This window comes from Schistocerca cancellata, chromosome 1, assembly GCF_023864275.1.
Source record: "Schistocerca cancellata isolate TAMUIC-IGC-003103 chromosome 1, iqSchCanc2.1, whole genome shotgun sequence".
In the NCBI taxonomy this organism is placed as follows: Eukaryota; Metazoa; Arthropoda; class Insecta; order Orthoptera; family Acrididae; genus Schistocerca; species Schistocerca cancellata.
Genome location: NC_064626.1, coordinates 1,170,828,811 through 1,170,852,333, shown reverse-complemented (window position 1 = coordinate 1,170,852,333; position 23,523 = coordinate 1,170,828,811).

The following is a 23,523-nucleotide window of genomic DNA, read 5'->3' as shown; positions in this document are numbered from 1 at the left end:
TGTTCAGAATGAGACTTTAGGATTGTTAAGTGCTAAGGTAGATTCACAAAGTAAAGACTTTAGTAATTTATGTGAAGGTATGGGAAATTTGAAGACAGAATTTGACGCTTTAACTGCTAGAGTAGAAAATCTCAAGACAGATTTGAAAGGTGAAGTAACTAGCTCTTTAAGCAGTCACGTAACTCAACTGTTCACTGACTTTAATCAGAGACAGAATGATCAACTTCAGGATTTGACAAAGAAGTTGGAATTTGATACTGAAGATAACTGTAATAATGTAGAATCTGAACTTCGTGAGAAGTTAGGACCATCTCAAAATGTATGTAATGTTACATTTGATGCTGTAAAGTAGAGATTGTATACTTTGAAAGAAACTGTTGACAAGCATGATGAGTTAATACAATCGCAAATTGCAGGCGTTAATACACAAGTAGTAAATGTAGAAAGGAGTTTCCAAGAGAGAATAGCTAACTCTGATACAGTAAATATAAGTAGTCTGGAGGAACCTTTTGAACAACTTATAATTGAAAAGTTACTGAGAGTATAACCTCCGGAAACATTTCGACTATTGCTTCTTCCAAACTTAATGATACTAGCAAGGTTATAGATGACGTGGAAAGAATTCAAGCTTATCCAAAAAAGTGTATCATCACCTAATGTTGTGTTACCTAGTGAAGTGGTGAGACTTTCAAACAAAATTTAACGGGAAGTACTGGTCTGCACTTGGAAAAGTTAAGTTAATGTCAGATCCATGGGACCCGGGCAAAGTCATGTATCCCCCAGGGACGTTAATGTTCTGTGTTAATGGGCAGAGTGACGATCGTTGGATCCCAAGTTGTTTTCGGTGTTTCTTCCAAAATAGTTTCCTGCACCAAATTCCCTTCTAACCTTAAACTATTCTGTAATCTATTCTTGAATTCTTAAACTATCCTATAATATTAGTACTGAGAAAACTGGATATGACAACAAAATAATAATAATAATAATAATAATAATAATAATAATAATAATAACACTTCTGGAGCAACATATGGTCAAACCTGGTACAACATAACAGACATTCACGGTGGATACAAGCAGAAACAGACACATACAAGATGATACTACAAATGCCTGAAGTGATTATTTTGCAACATGAAGTCACCCGAGAAATTAATTCTACGCACAATTGGAAAGCCCCTGGAAAAGATAAAATAGCAAATTTCTGGCTAAAGAAGTTCACCTCAACACTTTCACATCTAACTAAATTATTTAACAGTTACATTGCAGACCCATACGCAGTCCCTGATACTTACACGAGGAATAATTTATCTGAAACCTAAAGATCAAGCAGACACAGCAAACCCAGCAAAATATTGCCCCATAACATGCCTACCAACAATATACAAAATATTAACTTCAGTCATTACACAGAAATTAATGACACATACAACACAGAACAAAATTATAAATGAAGAACAAAAAGGCTGCTGCAAAGGAGCACGAGGATGTAAAGAGCAACTGATAATAGATGCAGAGGTGACATATCAAGCTAAAACTAAACAAAGGTTGCTACACTACGCATACATTGATTACCAAAAAGCTTTTGATAGTGTACCCCACTCATGTTTACTAAAGATATTGGAAATATACAAAGTAGATCCTAAATTGATACAGTTCCTAAACATAGTCATGAAAAATGGGAAAACCACACTTAATATCCAAACAAATTCAAATATCACATCACAGCCAATACAGATTAAGCGTGGAATATACCAAGGAGACTCACTAAGTCCCTTCTGGATCTGCCTTGCTCTGAACCCACTATCCAACATGCTAAATAATACAAATCATGGATGCAATATTACTGGAACATACCAACACAAAATCACACGTTTGCTATACATGGATGATCGAAAACTACTGGCAGCAACAAATCAACTCAACCAATTACTAAAGATAACAGAAGTATTTAACAATGATATAAATATGGCTTTCGGAACAGACAGATGTAAGAAAAATAGCATAGTCAAAGGAAAACACACTAAACAAGAAGGTTACTTATTGGATAACCACAGCGACTGCATAGAAGCGATGGAAAAAAAAGATGCCTATAAATATCTAGGATACAGGCAAAAAATAGGAATAGATAATACAAATATTAAAGAAGAACTAAAAGAAAAAATATACAAAGACTAACAAAAATACTGAAAACAGAATTGACAGCAAGAAACAAGACAAAAGCTATAAATACTTATGCTATACCAATATTGACCTACTCATTTGGAGTAGTGAAATGGAGTAACACAGACCTAGAAGCACTCAATACACTTACACGATCACAATGCCACAAATACAGAATACATCACATACATTCAGCAACAGAAAGATTCACATTAAGCAGAAAGGAAGGAGGAAGGGGATTTATCGACATAAAAAACCTACATTATGGACAGGTAGACAATTTAAGAAAATTCTTTATAGAACGAGCAGAAACAAGCAAAATACACAAAGCAATCAGTCGTATAAATACATCGGCTACACCACTGCAATTTCATAACCACTTCTACAACCCTTTAGATCACGTAACATCAACAGATACAAAGAAAGTAAATTGGAAAAAGAAAACACTACATGGCAAGCACCCGTATCATCTAACACAGCCACACATCGATCAAGACGCAGCCAACACTTGGCTAAGAAAAGGCAATATATACAGTGAGATGGAAGGATTCATGATTGCAATACAGGATCAAACAATAAACACCAGATATTACAGCAAGCATATTATTATAGATCCCAATACGACAACAGATAAGTGCAGACTTTGCAAACAACAAATAGAAACAGTAGATCACATCACAAGCGGATGTACAATACTAGCCAATACAGAATACACCAGAAGACATGACAATGTAGCAAAAATAATACATCAACAACTTGCCATACAACATAAACTAATAAAACAGCACATTCCCACATACAAGTATGCACAACAAAATATACTGGAGAATGATGAATACAAGTTATACTGGAACAGTACCACTATAACAGATAAAACAACACCACATAACAAACCTGACATCATACTCACCAATAAAAAGAAGAAATTAACACAACTAATCAAAATATCCATACCCAATACAACAAATATACAGAAGAAAACAGGAGAAAAAATTGAAAAATACATCCAACTGGTTGAGAAAGTCAAGGACATGTGGCATCAGGATAAAGTTGACATTATACCAATTATACTATCAACTTCAGGAGTCATACCACAAAATATCCACCAGTACATCAATGCAATACAGCTACATCCAAACGTATATATACAACTACAGAAATCTGTAATTATTGATACATGTTCAATTACCTGAAAGTTCCTAAATGCAATGTAACATATACCGTACAGTTAAAAGGATGTCACGCTTGATCAAGGTCCGTGTCACTTTTCATTTTTAACCAGACATAACGTCTGAGAAAGGAAAGAAATGATGATGATAATAAAAGAATTTAAGAGAATCACAGATAAACAGTGATCTCTAGATGAAATGAACATAATAGAATTTTATATTATATGGTACAGATCTTTGAGTGAACAGTCATTTGAGAAATAATGGAAAAAGTTTTTGGATCGTATTTATACATTAACTTTATTAACACTACATTATAATTTTTTAACTAAAAATGTTTGACTTATTCTTCCCCAAATTTATGTTGATGCTAGATGCAACACTTAAATTCTGAAGAGTGTACAGTTGACAACTTACAGAAGTTGTTTGGGAAACTATGCACATGATAAAAATTAAGAACTTTTAACATTCTTTTTATAAAATTATTTCCAGCCAGCATCATTTTTTAAATGGATTTACACTTGTTAAGTTGCACTTTTGGTTTTAAAAGTGTTTATTTTTCTTTAGGCTGTGCTGTCATTTATTGGCGAACAATTGGACATTCTACATCACAGCGAAGCACCTGAATTTGAACATGCGTTCCATATCCTAGAAATTTTGTATAGTATGGAAACAACATATATTTCATGTCTTTCATCAGTACAAAAGAACTCATTCTGCAAGTGGATGTTGCAGAAATGTTTTCGTTTGGCAAAGTAAGTATATCTTCATACATACAAAAACAAGTGTATGAGGTGTGTCCAAAAAGAAACCGAACTTTTGAAATACTGCACCAACTAGTAGAAGAGTGTGCTGTGGCTACTGATGACATTTAGCAGCAGGTTTAAACTGTTTGCTGGGTGTGCACATGCGCGTGTAGGTTTTGCTACAAACTTGGGAAAACTTTCGCAGAGATATTTCAGTTGTTTTCTGAAATGAATGTGCACTCATCGCAGTGAGTGGATAAAGGGCCCCTTGTCCAAAAATATGTGCAGATGAGTCGGTCAAAGACCATGCTCATGTTTTTTGTTACAAAGACATTGTCCATCAGGAATTTGTACACATGGTCAGATGGTAAACGAGGCAGTCCACCAGCGAATCCTAGTGCACAGGGATGCTTTCTGCAGATTTGGAAGTTGCATCATGACGATGCGCTGGGTCAAGTGTCACTCCTTGTCCATAGCTGTAAAGTAAAACAACACATTCCTGTGTTCTCCAGACCTAGTCCAGCAGACTTTTTCCTGTTCCCCAAACTGAAAACCATGTTGAAAGATTGTTGTTTCCAAACCATGGATGAGATTCAGGACGATGTGACTAGAGCCCTATGCACCATCCTAGAAATTGCATTCCAGGAGGCTTTCCAAAAGTGGAAGAAGCGATGGGAGTAGTATATTGCCAGTAGGTGGGACTGTTTGGGAAGGGGGATGGGGGGTGGGGAGGCAGTGCTTAAAATGTTGTATAACAATCAATAAAGGTGGTGTTGTAGCAAAAGTTCAATTTCTTTTTGAACAAACCTCATTCAATATGAACAATGATGAAATTATCCTGTAATGGTATTAGGTGCACGTGGCATTCCCCTCACCTTCTTATTAGATTTTGCTGGATGTTCATGTGTTTATATATTGTTTGAATTATGATGATAAATTGGCATTTTTGATTTTAATTCCACAATTTTTATCATATTCAGCATTAATGGCGATGGAGCTTCAAAGCAGTTACACAGAATGCTACTGAAGATCAGTCAAAAGCTTGTAACTTGCATGATAAATGAAGGAAGTTTCTCAAAAGAATGTCTTCACTACATCCTTGTGGCTCTTTTGGAAGAGACTGAGCCTGATAGCAGTGGCAGTTATAACCTAGCAAAAGAATTGTTGTTTGCCAATAGACGCTACTTGGAAACGCAGATACGGAATGTGAGTGTACCACCTGTTAACCTCTATGGAAGGACAATTTCAGCTATTGAAAAAGTGAGAGTTAGTGTAATCTGACATTACTTCCTTTTCAGAGAAATCACAGGGATGCCCCTGTTTTATTCTCACTATGTTATCACACATTTAGTAACAGGATATGTGAAATGTATTGCTTGTTCCAAATTTTTAAAGTCAAAATTACACAGTGACAGGAGCCTAAGCTGAGTACTTTGAGATCAGGAAATAGCAATTGACAGTGAAAACTTCATTTTGTATTGTCATTGTGGGGATACTGCATGAATTTGTATTAGTTAAACTGCATTTTACTTTGGCAGTGCTGATCACGCAGTACTCCCATATAGTTCTTGAACTGTAGTACACCCCAAAACAATTGGCTACCCACTCTACAGTAGACTTGAAGTTCTCGTTGACAAATTACTTTATTGCTGGACTTGGTTACAAAACATTTGATGTCTCATAAGATGCTATCATAAAGGGTTTATCCAGAGACTTCAGATAAGAGACTGCCTAATTATACATCCAAGATTGATATTATTTTCTTCATCATTGTTAACTTTGGGTTTCATGGAATCTTCTATCTGGCATATTCCTTGAAGCTCCAGTTGACAAAGATGTCTCTCTGCTGCACTTCCTCTCATGACGTAAAATTGGCTGCTGTGTCCCAACATCACCCATAGCCAAATGAATACCTCAGACAGAAGATGCACAAATACAAGGTCCGGCAAATGTTGTGTTCGCTACATAAATAAAACAAGAGTTTAGCAGATATGTTATTTAACATCATTAAATACAAGAGTAATGCTATACTTCTACTTATTGACACACAACATCGAGGGACAGAAATTTTAGGGTGGTAACATTTGCACCTATTTTCAGGTCCTGTTAGCCTCAAAATTTCTGCACCCTTTCGCTTGCTGTCTTTATGAATGAGTGAATGTAATTGACTTCTGTATATCAAACAATGGAAAATCCGGGATGGAATGTAACAATATTATGAAAAGAATAGTTGCTACTCACCATATAGTGGAGATGCTGAGAGTCGCAGGTAGGCACAACAAAAATACTGTCACAAAATAATCCCCCCCTCACCCACTCTCTCTCTAACACAAACACAACTCACACATACAAGACTATAGTCTCTTGCAGCTGAAGCCAGACTACAAGCAGCAGCATATGATGAGAGGGGCAACTGGGTTGGGGTAAGGAGGAGGCTGGGGTGGGGAAGGGGAGGGATTGCAGGGTAAGGGTGGGGAAAGATAAAGTAGTGTTACTTAAACATCAATATCTGATACATATAATATTATCGATACTGTTTTTAAAAACTGTCAGCATGTTGATTAACTTTCAATTGCTCTGTGCAAGTATTTCAGATGTAAAAATAGCTTCCTAAGAAATTTTTTATTGATTGAAGACAATACAAGATATGAGAATGTTGTTTTATAAAAAGTAAGGTATTTAAATTCGTTAGTCTGTTGTTTAAAATACGACACTACAGGATATGCAAACTTTGTTTTATAAAAAGTAAAGTATTTGAATTCTTCTCCTTTAGTCTCCTGAGTTTTTCATTAATTATTTTTGCTGCCTTGGAGAAAACCCTCTCTGCAGGAACTGAAGTCACTGAACAGCACAAATATTTAGTGGCAATTACATGCAACATACTATTACATTTTACCCAATAACTAATAGACAAGCGTGCTTCTCTATTACAGACTTTTCAAAATACTGACGTAGGTCAATTGTGGAATCACTGACTGTTGCAACGACATCAGTGTTACACTATTGCTGATTAGACAGAAAAAGTAGATCATCCGATTTCAAACTGGTAGGCGTATCAGTCAACATATTAGCACTGCTCATGGATGCATCTGTTTCAGGTATTATTCTTGGTGCTGATGTGATGATAACAGCATACTCGCTCTGAAGTAACTGTGCAGCATTATCTGTCTCTTGAAATTTCCTGAAACCAAGTTATTTAAACCTAGGATTGTTGCAAAGATATTAACAGTCTGTGTGTTAAATGGTTTCAGTCTATCATTTATTGATTTAATCAAGGAATCAAGAACACTTCATTCTTCATTAGTTGTTAAGGTGCTTTACAAGTCTGATAACTTTGCAGGAATACCTTGTATAAGAGGTATAACTAAGGAAGCAGTTATAATGATACTGCTTTCCCCAAGATTTTAATGAAGTGACTGATACCACCTTTTTATATGCATCTGGGTAGTTATTGGATGATACTGTGCTTCCTAAGGCCTTCTATGTGTATCTTTATAGGTACTGACCTATCCAATTAGTGAAAACACCGAATATTTTTGTGAAAACATATGGGATATTCTGGAAGGTCACATACTGTCATAATTGTCAATAGATTGTCATTACCAAAATTATTTACAAATGCTAAATCAAATATCTAATTGAGAAATTGAAGTAATAAATATATAGCAACAAATGTTAAGAGGCTGTGGAAATGTTGGCGTAAATAACTAACACCTCTAATTGTCGTAATTGCACTTGGATAATGAGTTAACACAGAAAACCTCATTATCTTGAGAAACAGCTTAAAAGTTATTAACAAGCGATGTATTTTCATTTGTTATCTATTTTTATGTCCTCCTCAGTAATTAATATTCTTTGTAATTACATTTTTAATTAACCCTCCAATTGTTTATATCACACAACTTTCCGATTTCCAGGATTTGAGGCCTTATTTGTGCATTTTATGTATGTAATCGGATAAAGCAAGAGTTCTGTACTGCCATTGAATGTTAGTAACCAAATCCAAACTGTAATTAAATACATAATTAAAATAATACAAGAGACATTACTGTAATTAAAGTTCAGATTGATTTTCTAATGGAAAACTACAGATATTACTACAAAAAATTATGTCATTCGATATTGTGTTTTATACCTTATTTGGCTGTAACATCAGTTTCTTTACATTTTGGAAGTTTTAATTGTAACATCAAAATTGTACAAAATTAATAATGGGTTATTTTGAAATTTATTGTTAAAATTCTGTCTAAAGCGACGCAGCGATGCTGCAAGGTGGTCAGTCAGTCAGTGTTTTGTTTACGTGTAGTGTGTGTAGTTCGGTTGTCAGTAAATTTTGTGAAGCTCGAAACTTTTGTTTTCAGTCATCAGTGAATCCCAGGCAAACAAAATTTAAGTTAAGTGTTAACGATCCGAGGAGAACGTTACACAGTAACATATTGTTGTTGCTGTTAGTTCAAATGGTTCATGAAGACCTGTTATATCTCTTATAGCTAAGTAATTTTGTGCTGTGAGGGAAGGTAGTGTTTTGCACTTTCTTTGATGCTGTGGGCAAAACAGGATGAATGTTGAATCCTTAAGATTTCGGCAGTTATTTTCATAACTGCAGTGTTGTCTGTAACCACTACTACTGTCTTATCACAAATATTTTATTGTAGTAAGATTTAATTGCTGATATGAAAAAAAAAATTGTAATGTTAAAATTAACTTCCAGTATGTCTGAAATGTTGAATAATATTCTCAACAAATTATTTTTTCAAGGTCTTATTATGTGAAAAATCACTTGGGCCAGTATATTACTTGTCGATGCTAAGTTGATCTTCAATGTCTTAGAAGCATGGGGAATATAGGAAGAAGTAGTTGGAGGAGAAGGAGGAGGAGGAGGAGGAGGAGGGGGTGGGGGTGATTGAGCATGTTTGGGACTGGATGAAGCGTCGTCTCACGCGGTCTGCACGTCCAGCACGAACGCTGGTCCAACTGAGGCGCCAGGTGGAAATGGCATGGCAAGCCGTTCCACAGGACTACATCCAGCATCTCTACGATCGTCTCCATGGGAGAATAGCAGCCTGCATTGCTGCGAAAGGTGGATATACACTGTACTAGTGCCGACATTGTGCATGCTCTGTTGCCTGTGTCTATGTACCTGTGGTTCTGTCAGTGTGATCATGTGATGTATCTGACCCCAGGAATGTGTCAATAAAGTTTCCCCTTCCTGGGACAATGAATTCACGGTGTTCTTATTTCAATTTCCAGGAGTGTAGATCAAACGAATTTTTCATCCATTGCAAAGTGGGAAGTCACTGTCAGTATGCCTTTATTTGCGTTGCTTATCAACATGTCCATTGTAACACTCAAAACATTACATTTGGTAAGGGTTTTAACTGATTTATTTTTTATCTCCTCATATATGCAGTTTTGGGATCAGTGAACATTTAAGTGTGGTTTTATCTGGCAACTCACGTCTGTTGTGTAAGGCATGTACAAATTTTTTCAAACTTAGATGGTTGGAATTTCTGTATGGCAACATATTGGTAGTGATCATTTGTGCGTAAAGAGAATCAGTTTCTCTCTTTACTTTTGTCGTGGTAAAAAGTAATTTTTTTAAAATAATTTTTTGTGGAGCTTCTTGGTTTTGTTTCGGTTGCACCACTTGCATTTGATTTAGCTCTTAAGTTGATCCCTCACCCTTCAGTTTTATTACTAATCCATGGTTCCTTAGTTTTCGCCATGCTTTTCTTTTTAAGTGGTCTCTTAAATTAGTTGTATTCCCTGAATATTTATCTTCTTTTCTGCAGATGGTGCACTTCACAACCTGACTATTAGCCCCCATTTTCTTAAAAAAATTCCATGTATATGATTGATTTTTATGATTCATTTTCAAAACAATAACAACAAACTATTTATGCACTACTTACACAAACAAAGCAATATTGGAAGCGTGGCTTTTCCTTGGCCAACAGAGACTATCACTGGCACATGAAAAGTACTGATCATTTCATGTCGGCACCATTCAGAGCACTTCATGGCGATTGTGCTCTTTGTCTCACTGTTGGCATGACAGCGATTCAACAGTTGTGACACTATAGTTGGGTGACGAAGAATAATCGTATTGTTGTGTGGCATTTAAATAATGAAATGAGTGATGAAGAAATTGTTTTTGGCACACTGAGGTCACCTTCTATGATACCATGAAGAGTTAGAAGCTCTAGGGAGAGCATTCTTCCTCGTAACACTGGAAAAATTATTAATCAGGTCTCAGAGTGCAGTAAACTTGAAAAAATAGAAAATAAAAATAATGGTGAGCTAATGCACTTGCTTCCCAAGTTTCAAACAGGGGATTTCATCATTAATAGACAAGATCTTAAGAAATAAGTACAGGATTAGGAGCTTTTAAAAAACTTTCCGGGCATTCACCATCAACTCTTGGCAAGAAGAGGTTAGTTTTGCCTTTCATCTACTGAAACACTCGCATTTCACCCACATGACTTACGAATATGCATTACAGTACTGTGAGAACAAACAGCACATAAATACAGCTGCACATTTTAATAATTATGTCCAGCCAACATACAAATAACAAACTTGACACTCGACAGGTTGTGCTTTTACTATATTCAATTTTGCTGGAATTGGTGCATCCTTGTCCATCTGCTTAGCTGGGTGGTAACGTGCTTGCCTCCCATGCAAGTTGGCTCGAGTTAGATTCCCAGCTGGGTTAGAGATTTTCTCCGCTTGGGTACTTGATGTTGTGTTGTCCTCATCATCATTTCATCCTTATCACCAGTGCGCAAGTCGCCCAATGTGGCATCAACTGAAATAAGATTTGCACTTGGCGGCTGAACTTCCCCAGATGGGGCCTCCCGTCCAACAGTGCCATACACTCATTTCTATTTTGGTGCGTCCTTGAAGGAACAAGTTCCGCTAATCGAACACAACACAGGTAACAAACACAATCGCAATATTTATGCTTCTACAAAAGCAGAAGTGACGCAGGGCGTTAGGACTCCATCGATGTTTTGTTTCTGAATCACCTTATATATTAACATGTACCATTGAAAACATTTGTAAGTACAATGTGGGCCGAGAAACAGAAGAGGACAAGGGTGGGAGTGTTTAATTAATAATGATAATAATCATATTTATTTTAAAATGCATTATGCAGTACAAATGAATGCTTAACAAATCTTTAAAATGTCATTTTTCTCCTCTACTAACTGCTTTGTATTACAACGTGTTCTTTACATTTTTATTCCGTGATAGAAGTAAGTATGCTCACTCAGTTGAAGATGACAATCTGTATAATGCGCGTTCATGAATCCAAGCTATTTACGTGTAACAATATTATGAAAAGGAAAGTTGTTACTCACCATATAGTGGAGATGCTGAGTTGCAGACAGGCACAGCACTGCACAGCCCTTATTCCACCATTACACCCAGTATTTTTATTTACCTCTTTTTTTCTGCTACATGCAACCCCCCCCCCCCCCCCCCCCTGCTCCCCTGCCCTCAGTCTAACCTGCTGCACTTCATTGTCCACCACCCCTACCCTACTATCCCTCCTCCTTATCCTCACCCACTCATTCATCCCATCATGCTCTGGTGATGCTGCTCGCAGTGCAGTTTCAGTTGCCTGAGACTGCAGTTGCGCGCACATGTGTGTGTGTGTTTTTTTTCTGTCATGTACTTTTGACAAAGGCCTTACTGGGTGAAAGCTTTATTTTTGACAGTCTTTTTGTTGTGCCTATTTGTGACTCAGCATCTCCGCTTTATGATGAGCCCCAACTTTCCTTTTCATAATATTGTTACATTCCATCCTGGATTTTCCATTGTTATTTATGTGTATAATTTTTACCATAACCATCTGATCGGTATGAGATGCTCATAACCATTGGTTATCATCACACGAAGACAAATAAGAAAAATGCCATCTCACACGTCCCCTCTCCCACAGCAGCCACACTCGTAACAACATATGTTTATAAACAGCATAGACTGGCTAAGGCACCACCATATTTGATGTTGCCTACGCACCATCATGCAGTCTACTTTCCCTCTACACTCCACACGCCATGGCTGTTATAGGATCCGACAATTTTTCGTGCATAAATTAAAGAAGAATTACATTATAAATGACGTGACTATTGATAGTTAAACCAGGCTACCGATAGTGATGATTGTGGCGTGCAGATGCTATTGATTAATCATTAGTGTATCGATGTTTAAGTAACACTACAGTAAAGTGCTGCTGGGGGAGCATGCAGGGACGAGACAGTCTGGAGGTTGGACGGTGGGCAGGGGAGAGAGGGGGGAGGTAGCAGAACAGGAGAGAAATAAAAAGACAGGGTGTATTGGTGGAATAGAGGGTTGTGTAGCACTGGAATGGGAACAGGGAAGGGGCTAGATGGGTGAGGATTACGACTAATGAAGGTTGAGGCCAGGAGGGTTACAGGAATGGAGGATATATTACAGAGAGAGTTCCCACCTGCACAATTCAGAAAAGCTGGTGATGGTGGGAAGGATCCATATAGCACAGGCTGTGAAGCAGTCATTGAAATGAAGAACGTCTTGTTGGGCAGTGTGCTCAGCAACAGGGTAGTCCAGTTGTTTCTCGGCCGCAGTTTGTTGGTAGCCTATCGTACGGACAGAGTGCTTGTTGGTTGTCATGCCCATGTAAAATGGAGCACAGTGGTTGCAGCCTAGCTTGTAGATCACATGACTAGATTCACAAGTAGCCCTGTCTTTGATGGGATAGGTGAAGTTTGTGACCAGACTGGAGTTGGTGGTAGCGGGAGGATGTACAGGACAGGCCATGCATTTAGGTCTATTACAGGGATATGAGCCATGAGGCAAAGGATTGGGAGCAGGGGTTGTGTAGGAATGGACAAGGATATTGTATAGGTTAGGTGGACTCTGGAATACCACTGTGGTGTGGGTGGATGGGGGGGGGGGGGGAGTAAGGATAGTGGGTAGGAAATTTCTCATTTCAGAGCATGACAAGAGATAGTCGAAACACTGGTGGAATGCAATTCAGTTGCTCTGGTCCAGGGTGGTACTGAGTTACGAGGGGAATCCTCCTCTGTGGTCAGACGGTGGGACTTTGCAAGGTGGTGGGTGACTGAAAAGATAAGGCACAGGTGATTTGTTTTTGTACTAGCCTTGGACGGTCTGTAATGGCCTCAGTAAGACCCTTGGTATATTTCTAGAGGGACTGCTCGTCACTGCTGATATGACAGCTATGGGTGTCTAGGCTGTATGGAAGGACTTCTTGGTATAGAATGGATGGCATCTGTTGAAGTGGAGGTATCACTAGTGGTTGGTAGACTTGATGTGGACAGAGGTACTGATGTAGCCATCTTTGAGGTGGAGATCTAGGAAGGTGGCTCGTTGGGTTGAGTAGGACCAGGTGAAGCGAATGGGAGAGAAGGTGTTGAGGTTCTGGAGGAATGGGGATTGGGTGACGTCACCTTCAGTCCAGATCATGAATATAAAGGAGGGACGATGGATATACTTGAAGAGTTAGAAATTTACATCCATGCAAAGCAAGAGGATAAAAATCTGTTGAATGAGCAAAATGAGTGTAAAAATAATTCCTTTTTCGAAATTTTTCGTGACCTATTACCCTGATATCAAGAACATTTAATAGTCCCTGGATACGTTTGCCTCCATATATCTTGATTTGTAATGCATTGTCCTCACTAGAGTTCCACTAGAAACGACTATACTCTTATCGATTCTTACCAGCAATGTTTCCTATAACCTTTGACTCTGTGGTTTCATCTTTGACCACACATCGATGTTAGCAAACCGCCTCAGTCTGTGTCGCCTGGCCACCAAGAGTTGTTGCAGGATGGTATGTAGAGCATAAAACGTAGTGTGTTGACATCTTCTTGAAACTCTATTATTTACCCCCATTTTGTATTTTAGATTTGATTCACGGATCCAGTTGTATGGTTTCTTCCGTGTATAGCGATTTTACGACTATGACGAGTGGTGAGCGACATATTTTACTCTATAACACACTAATTACAAACGTCTTTGATTATGCATCAAATATTGCAGTAGGTATTAGAGAAGGTGCTTGAAAGGTTACAAGTAGCGTGAGAGTTAGATTCTTTTATATAAATATCTCACCCGATAAAAATATTTTAGGTGTTGATTCTTCATACAGCTTTTTTGTAATGTTTACCAATTACTTCCGACACCTATCTGGTACATTGGGCAATAGGGTTACGCAATATTTGCATTTCGTCTGTCAGCCTCTTCCTACATGAATCGTAGTAAATGGGTTGTTGTTGTTGTTGTGGTCGTCAGTCCTGAGACTGGTTTGATGCAGCTCTCCATGCTACTCTATCTTGTGCAAGCTTCTTCATCTCCCAGTACCTACTGCAACGTACATCCTTCTGAATCTGCTTAGTGTATTCATCTCTTGGTCTCCCCCTACGATTTTTACCCTCCACGCTGCCCTCCAATACTAAATTGGTGATCCCTTGATGCCTCAGAACATGTCCTACCAACCGATCCCTTCTTCTGGTCAAGTTGTGCCACAAACTTCTCTTCTCCCCAATCCTATTCAATACTTCCTCATTAGTTATGTGATCTACCCATCTAATCTTCAGCATTCTTCTGTAGCACCACATTTCGAAAGCTTCTATTCTCTTCTTGTCCAAACTATTTATCATCCATGTTTCACTTCCATACATGGCTACACTCCATACAAATACTTTCAGAAATGACTTCCTGACACTTAAATCTATACTCGATGTTAATAAATTTCTCTTCTTCAGAAACGCTTTCCTTGCCATTGCCAATCTACATTTTATATCCTCTCTACTTCGACCATCATCAGTTATTTTGCTCCCCAAATAGCAAAACTCCTTTACTATTTTAAGTGTCTCATTTCCTAATGTAATTCCCTCAGCATCACCCGACTTAATTCGACTACATTCCATTATCCTCGTTTTGTTTTTGTTGATGTTAATCTTATATCCTCCTTTCAAGACACTGTCCATTCCATTCGACTGCCCTTCCAAGTCCTTTGCTGTCTCTGACAGAATTACAATGTAATCGGCGAACCTCAAAGTTTTTATTTCTTCTCCATGGATTTTAATACCTACTCCGAATTTTTCTTTTGTTTCCTTTACTGCTTGCTCAATATAAAGATTGAATAACATCGGGGAGAGGCTACAACCCTGTCTTACTCCCTTCCCAACCACTGCTTCCCTTTCATGTCCCTCGACTCTTATAACCGCCATCTGGTTTCTGTACAAATTGTAAATAGCCTTTCGCTCCCTGTATTTTACCCTGTCACCTTTAGAATTTGAAAGAGAGTATTCCAGTCAACATTGTCAAAAGCTTTCTCTTAAGTCTACAAATGCTAGAGACATGGCTTTGCCATTCCTTAATCTTTCTTCTAAGATAAGTCGTAAGGTCAGTATTGCCTCACGTGTTCCAGTGTTTCTACGAAATCCTAACTGATCTTCCTCGAGGTCGGCTTCTACTAGTTTTTCCATTCGTCTGTAAAGAATTCGTGTTAGTATTTTGCAGCTGTGGCTTATTAAACTGATTGTTCGGTAATTTTCACATCTTTCAACACCTGCTTTCTTTGGGATTGGAATTATTATATTCTTCTTGAAGTCTGAGGGTGTTTCGCCTGTTTCATACATCTTGCTCACCAGATGGTAGAGTTTTGTCAGGACTGGCTCTCCCAAGGCCGTCAGTAGTTCCAATGGAATGTTGTCTACTCCGGGGGCCTTGTTCCGACTCAGGTCTATCAGTGCTCTGTCAAACTCTTCATGCAGTATCATATCTCCCATTTCATCTTCATCTACATCCTCTCCCATTTCCATAATATTGTCCTCAACTACATCGCCCTTGTATAGACCCCTCTATATACTCCTTCCACCTTTCTGCTTTCCCTTCTTTGCTTAGAACTGGGTTTCCATCTGAGCTCTTGATGTTGATACAAGTGGTTCTCTTATCTCCAAAGGTCTCTTAAATTTTCCTGTAGGCAGTATCTATCTTACCCCTAGTGAGATAAGCCTCTACATCCTTACATTTGTCCTCTAGCCATTCCTGCTTAGCCATTTTGCACCTCCTGTCGATCTCATTTTTGAGACGTTTGTATTCCTTTTTGCCTGCTTCATTTACTGCATTTTTATATTTTCTCCTTTCATCAATTAAATTCAATATTTCTTCTTTTACCCAAAGATTTCAACTAGCCCTCGTCTTTTTACCTACTTGATCCTCTGCTGCCTTCACTACTTCATTCCTCAAAGCTACCCATTCTTCTTCTACTGTATTTCTTTCCCCCATTCCTGTCAATTGTTCCCTTATGCTCTCCCTGAAACTCTGTACTCTTTCAGTTTATCCAGGTCCCATCTCCTTAAATTCCCACCTTTTTGCAGTTTCTTCAGTTTTAATCCACAGGTCATAACCAATAGATTGTGGTCAGAGTCCACATCTGCCCCTGGAAATGTCTTACAATTTAAAACCTGGTTCCTAAATCTCTGTCGTACCATTATATAATCTATCTGATACCTTTTAGTATCTCCAGGGTTCTTCCATGTATACAAGCTTCTTTCATGATTCTTAAACCAAGTGTTAGCTATGATTATGTTGTGCTCTGTGCAAAATTCTACCAGGCGGCTTCCTCTTTGATTTCTTAGCCCCAATCCATATTCACCTACTATGTTTCCTTCTCTCCCTTTTCCTACACTCGAATTCCAGTCACCCATGACTAATAAATTTTCGTCTCCCTTCACTATCTGAATAATTTCTTTTATCTCATCATACATTTCTTCAATTTCTTCGTCATCTGCAGAGCTAGTTGGCATATAAACTTGTACTACTGTAGTAGGTGTGGGCTTCGTATCTATCTTGGCCACAACAATGCGTTCGCTGTGCTGTTTGTAGTAGCTTACCCGCATTCCTATTTTCCTATTTTCCTATTCATTATTAAACCTACTCCTGCATTACCCCTATTTGATTTTGTGTTTATAACCCTGTAGTCACCTGACCAGAAGTCTTGTTCCTCCTGCCACCGAACTTCACTAATTCCCACGATATCTAACTTTAACCTATCCATTTCCCTTTTTAAATTTTCTAACCTACCTGCCCGATTAAGGGATCTGACATTCCACGCTCCGATCCGTAGAATGCCAGTTTTCTTTCTCCTGATAACAACATCCTCTTGAGTAGTCCCCGCCCGGAGATCCAAATGGGGGACTATTTTACCTCCGGAATATTTTACCCAAGAGGACGCCATCATCATTTAATAATACAGTAAAGCTGCATGCCCTCGGGAAAAATTATGGCTGTACTTTCCCCTTGCTTTCAGCCGTTCACAGTACCAGCACAGCAAGACTGTTTTGGTTATTGTTACAAGGCCAGATCAGTCAATCATCCAGACTGTTGACCCTGCAACTATTGAAAAGGCTGCTGCCCCTCTTCAGGAACCACACGTTTGTCTGGCCTCTCAACAGATACCCCTCCATTGTGGTTGTACCTACGGCACGGCTATCTGTATCGCTGAGGCACGCAAGCTTCCTCACCAACGGCAAGGTCCATGGTTCATGGGGGGAAGGGTAAATGGGTATATTAACTTTTAATACCACGGCAATGTCGATGTAGATATAAGTGACAGGATGGGGAGTAAATGGTTATATTAACTTTTAATACCACGGCAATGCCAATGTAGATATAAGTGACAGGATGGGGAGGAAAAAAAAAAAAAACACCTGAAGTGTAGATAGCCATCGACACGTATGATAAGGGGTTTTTATCCAAAGTTCACATTTTATATTTTTAATTTTGACTCATATATGTTGAGTGTTTGTGCTTGGTTCACATCAGACCTGTATTATTTGAACTTAATCGAACCACTGCGTCCCCATCGAATTACGTGGCCTCTGATACATTTTAAGCTAGTGAGTTTTTACACCTATTTGGTAACGTTGAGATGATGTTTTAGACTTATGTCTGATAACATTCCCCGGTTGGGTATTTGTATAACCTTACCACAATTTAGTATAAGGGGGTGTTTACCACAGTGAGTATATGGGTAGTTGGTACTGAGGATGGATGAACAGTTTTACAGACACAGCATTATAGGTGTTACCCCCTCAAGATTTAATGATATCGATACGCATAAATAGGCAGTGACTTATATTTTAACTTTGTCCAGATCATCAGTGATGTACCAGCATGATTACTTATATTCTCATGGATATTGTTAGGTCAATGTTGCCATACATCATCAAATGAGATACTTATAATACTTGAGTACTCGCATTCGGGAGGACGACGGTTCAATCCCGCGTCCGGCCATCCTGATTTAGGTTTTCCGTGATTTCCCTAAATCACTCCAGGCAATTGCCAGGATGGTTCCTTTGAAAGGGCACGGCCGACTTCCTTCCCCGTTCTTCCCTAATCCAATGAGACCGATGACTCGCTGTCTGGTCTCCTCCCCCACAACAACCCAACCCAACTTGAGTACTGATTATCATGGAGATTGTAGTATATTACTTTGGAATTCCGTGTACTATACTTAGATGCTATTTTGATATTTGCCAATATAAGGCACTTACAGTCAATACTACATTTTTTCCTTCCCTTGGAAGTTGTCCACTGCCATAACTTACAAATATGTCCAACGTCATTTTCTAACCCTTTTGGATTACTGTACTGTTCACCTATCGTTGCACTCTTGAGTTGCCACTTAACCAATTTTATACTTGATGCAACATTGCATTACATGACATTCAGCTAATGGGCACAGGTCCATTATTGTTTTTGACCAGTTTTTAGGTACCGTGACATTTTGACCCATGCAGATAATTTCCGACTCATTAAGGTCATTAGACAGAATATGATGATACTGGATGATGTACTTAAGATCCGGATAGTCATCTCATACGCTACTACACCTGGCCTTTATGCAACCTGAGAGTGATTTGACATGGTTATAAGTGATACCCTTTGTCTTAAGGATGATATACATTTAATTTTGAGATTTATGTTCAGACATATAGGCGGCCTCTTATATTTCTCTTTTTTTTCCATTCCTTTTTATTCTATTGATTCCACTTGGTATAATTCTGCATAATTGTATAGGACTTATATGTAGTATGTAGGGAGATAGACATTTTTTGGTATACTGAGATTGAGAATCTTCTTTGTAACCATGACTATATGAGCCAACTACTGCTGTTGCGTTAATCCACTCAGCACAATGTAGGGTTGTCCTACATAAGAGTCCTAATGAAGTGTTTACGATGACCAGATGTTTGATGATTTTACTTCGTGAATGCAATTGGGCTTTAAGACAAGCTCATTTATGCTGTCTATCATTAATATTGCGGCAGCTGTTTGTCGTACCACACATAATACGACCTAGACCACACGTAAGTAACTATGTATTCTGACATGGTTGTCACTTTTCTTTATTTTAATTTATTTTATTGTTATTTATATTAGTTAATTATTATTTTGAAAAAATAAGTAAATAAAATTCTTCCACTGTTCCATTGGACATCTGATATGTTGCGTGGCCTATTGCAACTGTGTGTTACGGTTTTATGAATAATAGCGTGTACATATGTTCATATATTATGCTTTATTTGAGTAAAACAGTGAAAACTATTAACAACAGCATGACATAGGCAGAAGCATATGTGCCCTAATGTTACATATAGTTTTATGATATACAGTATATCTCTTTGAGCCACTTACATAGTTAACATGATACCTGTCAATTGTTAATGTATGTTCTGTATTTTTATAATTTTTATAATAATACATTTCTTCTACTCATTGTACAGGGGCCTGAAGACGGCATAAATGTAATGCCGAAACTGGTAGCACATAGAAGTTCATAAAATAAAATTAATTTCTACGATACATAAGACTGTTGGTAAATTATTGCATCAAGAAGATCATGAAGATGTCATCAACGAATCTGAACCAGGTGAAGGGTTTAGGATTCTGGGCATTTAGGAAGGAATCCTCTACATGGCCCATGAATAGGTTGGCTTAGGATGGTGCCATGCGGGTGCCCATAGCTGTACCCTGGATTTGTTTGTAGATAATGCCTTCAGAGGACAAGTAACAGTGGGTCACAGTGACTAGGAAGGAGGTTGTTGGTTTGGGATCCATTGGGTGTTAGGAAAGGTAGTGTTCAATAGCAGTAAGACCATGGGCATTGGGGATGTTAGTGTTAGTGAAGGTGGCACTAATGGTGACGAGCAGAACACTGTGCAGTAAAGAAACAGGAACTTGATAGTTGATGGAGGAAATGGGTGTTATCTTTTATATAGAAGTGTATGTTGCGGCTAATAGGCTGAATGTTTTGGTCTGTGAGAGCAGAGATTCCCGTAGTGGGGGCACAGTAACCAGTCACAATAGGGTGTCTTGGGTGGTTGGGTTTATGGACTTCAGGAAGCATGTAGGAGGTCAGAATGTGGGTAGTGGTAGGGGTGGGGTGAGAGATGGACTCTCTGGGATAGACCTAAGGATTTGAGGAGAGATTGGAGATCCTGCTGGATTCCTGGAATGTGGTTACTCTGGCAGAGTTTGTAGATGGAAGTGACACCTTGCAGAGTCCTTCTGCCAGGTAATCCATGTGGTTCGAAACAACAGGGATGGAGGCATTGTCAGCAGGTTGGATTATAAGGTCGGGATCAATTTTAGGTGGTGGATTGTGGTTTTTTTATGCGGATGTAAGGTTAGTTTGCATGTTGAAGCATTTGGGAATGATAGTGAGACAAGATTCGAGGTTTAGAAATTCTGGAAAGTTAACAGAGGTCATTTGGTGCTGGTGGGGTGGATCATGGTTGGATGGAGGAGTCACCTAAGTCAGGCAGGGTTCAGTATTGGTCTTTGGTTGAGTCTGATTGGTAGGGATGGAGACGAAAAAGTGTTTCCCCTGTAGGGACCAGGAGAAAAGAGAAGGTCTTTAATAAGTCATGCATGACTGAATTTGAGAGTGGCGAAAAAGTTGAGGTCTTTGGAAAGGACTAATATTTTTGCAGCACTAAGGATTTTGGAGGAAAGGTGCATGACTGTGTTTTGGGTCTCTTTAGGTTCTGGATTATATGTGGTGGTGGGAGGGAGTTTTGGAGGTTGGGGTAAATTAGTAATTCTGCAAGACTGAGTTTGTCAGCTGTGAGGGAACATGGGGGAGGTTTGGAGGCTGTTGTAGAGGTACTGGTCAGGTTTACTTCAAGGTGAGAGTAGAAAGGGGGCAGAGTGGAGAGTTTCTTGAGGTGGTGGTGTGCGTGTTGCTCTAGTTCCTGGAGGGCAAGGGTTTCAGTGTGTTCTATGTGTTTCAGGAATTTGGGATTGCATAGCATGAGAATTTTACAGATGGAGAGAAGGTATTTCAAGAATGTTAGGGCTTGATTGATATGGTTTTGTAGGACTATGTTGGTGAATGCTTAGGATTGGCAGAATCTGAACAGATGGAGATCATTGAGGAAGGAATTGTGGCAGGCAGAGATGGGTAATTTGAGGGTAAGGCTATTTGGGTGGATTCATATGGACAGACAGCTTGTTGGTTGTCATGCCCACGTAGAATGCAGCACAGTAGTTGCAGCTTAGCTTGTGGATCACATGACTGGTTTCACAGGGAGACCTGCCTTTTATGAGACAGGTGACGTTTGTGACCAGACTGGAGTAGGTGGTAGTGGGAGGATGGGATGTATGGGTCTCACTGGGGCCTTGGCAGACCATAATTACCCTCCCAATCTTCTACAAAAGCAAATCTCCTGTGCCATATCTTTCCAGTCACCCACATCTTCCAAAGTCCCAGTGTCGAGCCACAGAGGATCATTCCCTTGTAACTCAGTACCACCCAGGACCGGAGCAACTGAATTACGCTCTCCACCAGGGTTTCGACTACCTCTCATCATGCCCTGAAATGAGAAATGTGCTGCTAACTATCCTACCCACTACCACCTCCACCCAACAATGGTTTTCCACCATCCACCAAAACTACACAATATTCTCGTCCATCCCTACACAACCACTGCTCCTAACCCTTTTCCTCTTGCCTCATATCCCTGTAATCAGGGTTGCCACAAGTTCTGGAAATCAGGGAATACCAGGGGATTTCAAATGTGTCAGGGAAATAACAGGGCTACCAACAATCTGTGGCAAGGAAACAACTGGACCAACCTGTTGCTGAGCACACTGCCCAACATAATGTTCTTCATTTCAATAACTGTTTCACAACCCGTGCCAAATGGATCTTTCCCACCGTCACCAACTTTTCTGAATTGCGCAGGTGGGAACTCTCCTTGCAATGTATCCTACTTTCCCATAACCTTCCTGGCCTCAACCTTCATTAGTCATTGTCCTCATTCATCTAGCCCATTCCCCGTTCCCATTTTAGCATTAAACAGACCTCTATTCCACCAACACACCCAGTCTATTTACTTCTCTCCATTTCCGCTACCCCCTCGGTCTCCTCCGCTCTCCGTCTAACCCCCCGACTGCTCCAAGCTGCCCTACCATCTCTCCACCTCATTCCTGCATGCTCATCCCCAGTAGCACTTTACTGTCCCCCATCCCCTACCCTGCTATCCCTCTGCCTCCCTGCCCTAGCCTCCTCCTCATCCCCACTCAGTTGCTTCTCCCATCGTATGCTGGTGCACGCGTGCGTACGTGCGTGTGTGGGCGTGTGTGTGCGCGTGCGTGTGCGCGCGCGCGCGCACGCGTGTGTGGCGTTTCCGCACGCACCCGCGTGCATGTGTGTGCGTGTGCATGCAGTTGTGTGTGTGAACACGCGTGCGCACACTTGTGTGTTGTCTATTTTTGACAGACCTTGTTGGCCGAAAGCTTATTTTGTGATAGTCTTGTTGTTGTGCCTATCTGCGACTTAGTATCTCCACTGTATGGCTATATGGTGAGTAGCAACTATCCTTTTCATAATGTTATGACATCTATGTGTAAATTTGTATAAAACAACATAAACTATTACATACATTCTACTTTTTCTTTTATGTATGTATCATCTTGTTTGCTAGATCCACAATCTATTTAAAAAAACAGAGCAAAGAATCCTCTTTCAGTGTGACTTTAACATAAAATTATTCTCTTTTTTTGCATAACTTTAGTTAATGTGTATCTTTATGTTCATTGTATGGGAGCCTCTGTAATCATATGATATAATGGCACACCTCAAATGATTGATTTTCAGAATAATACTTAATTAAGTTTATTGCATAATACAGTAATGACATCATTGTCAAAAGGACCGGTCAATTATTATAGTGAACCACTAGAGAGGGTGTTAGAAGAAGGGGTTATTGGTTCATACATCCAGTGTATTGCCAGAATCTAATAGCTTTTTGTTATCGTAGATTAACAATTTGTTTGTGAGAAACTTTGAGAGATTATGCGGACGTTACCCGCTATCAATGCATAGCGATATATCATCTTGGTTACCAAAT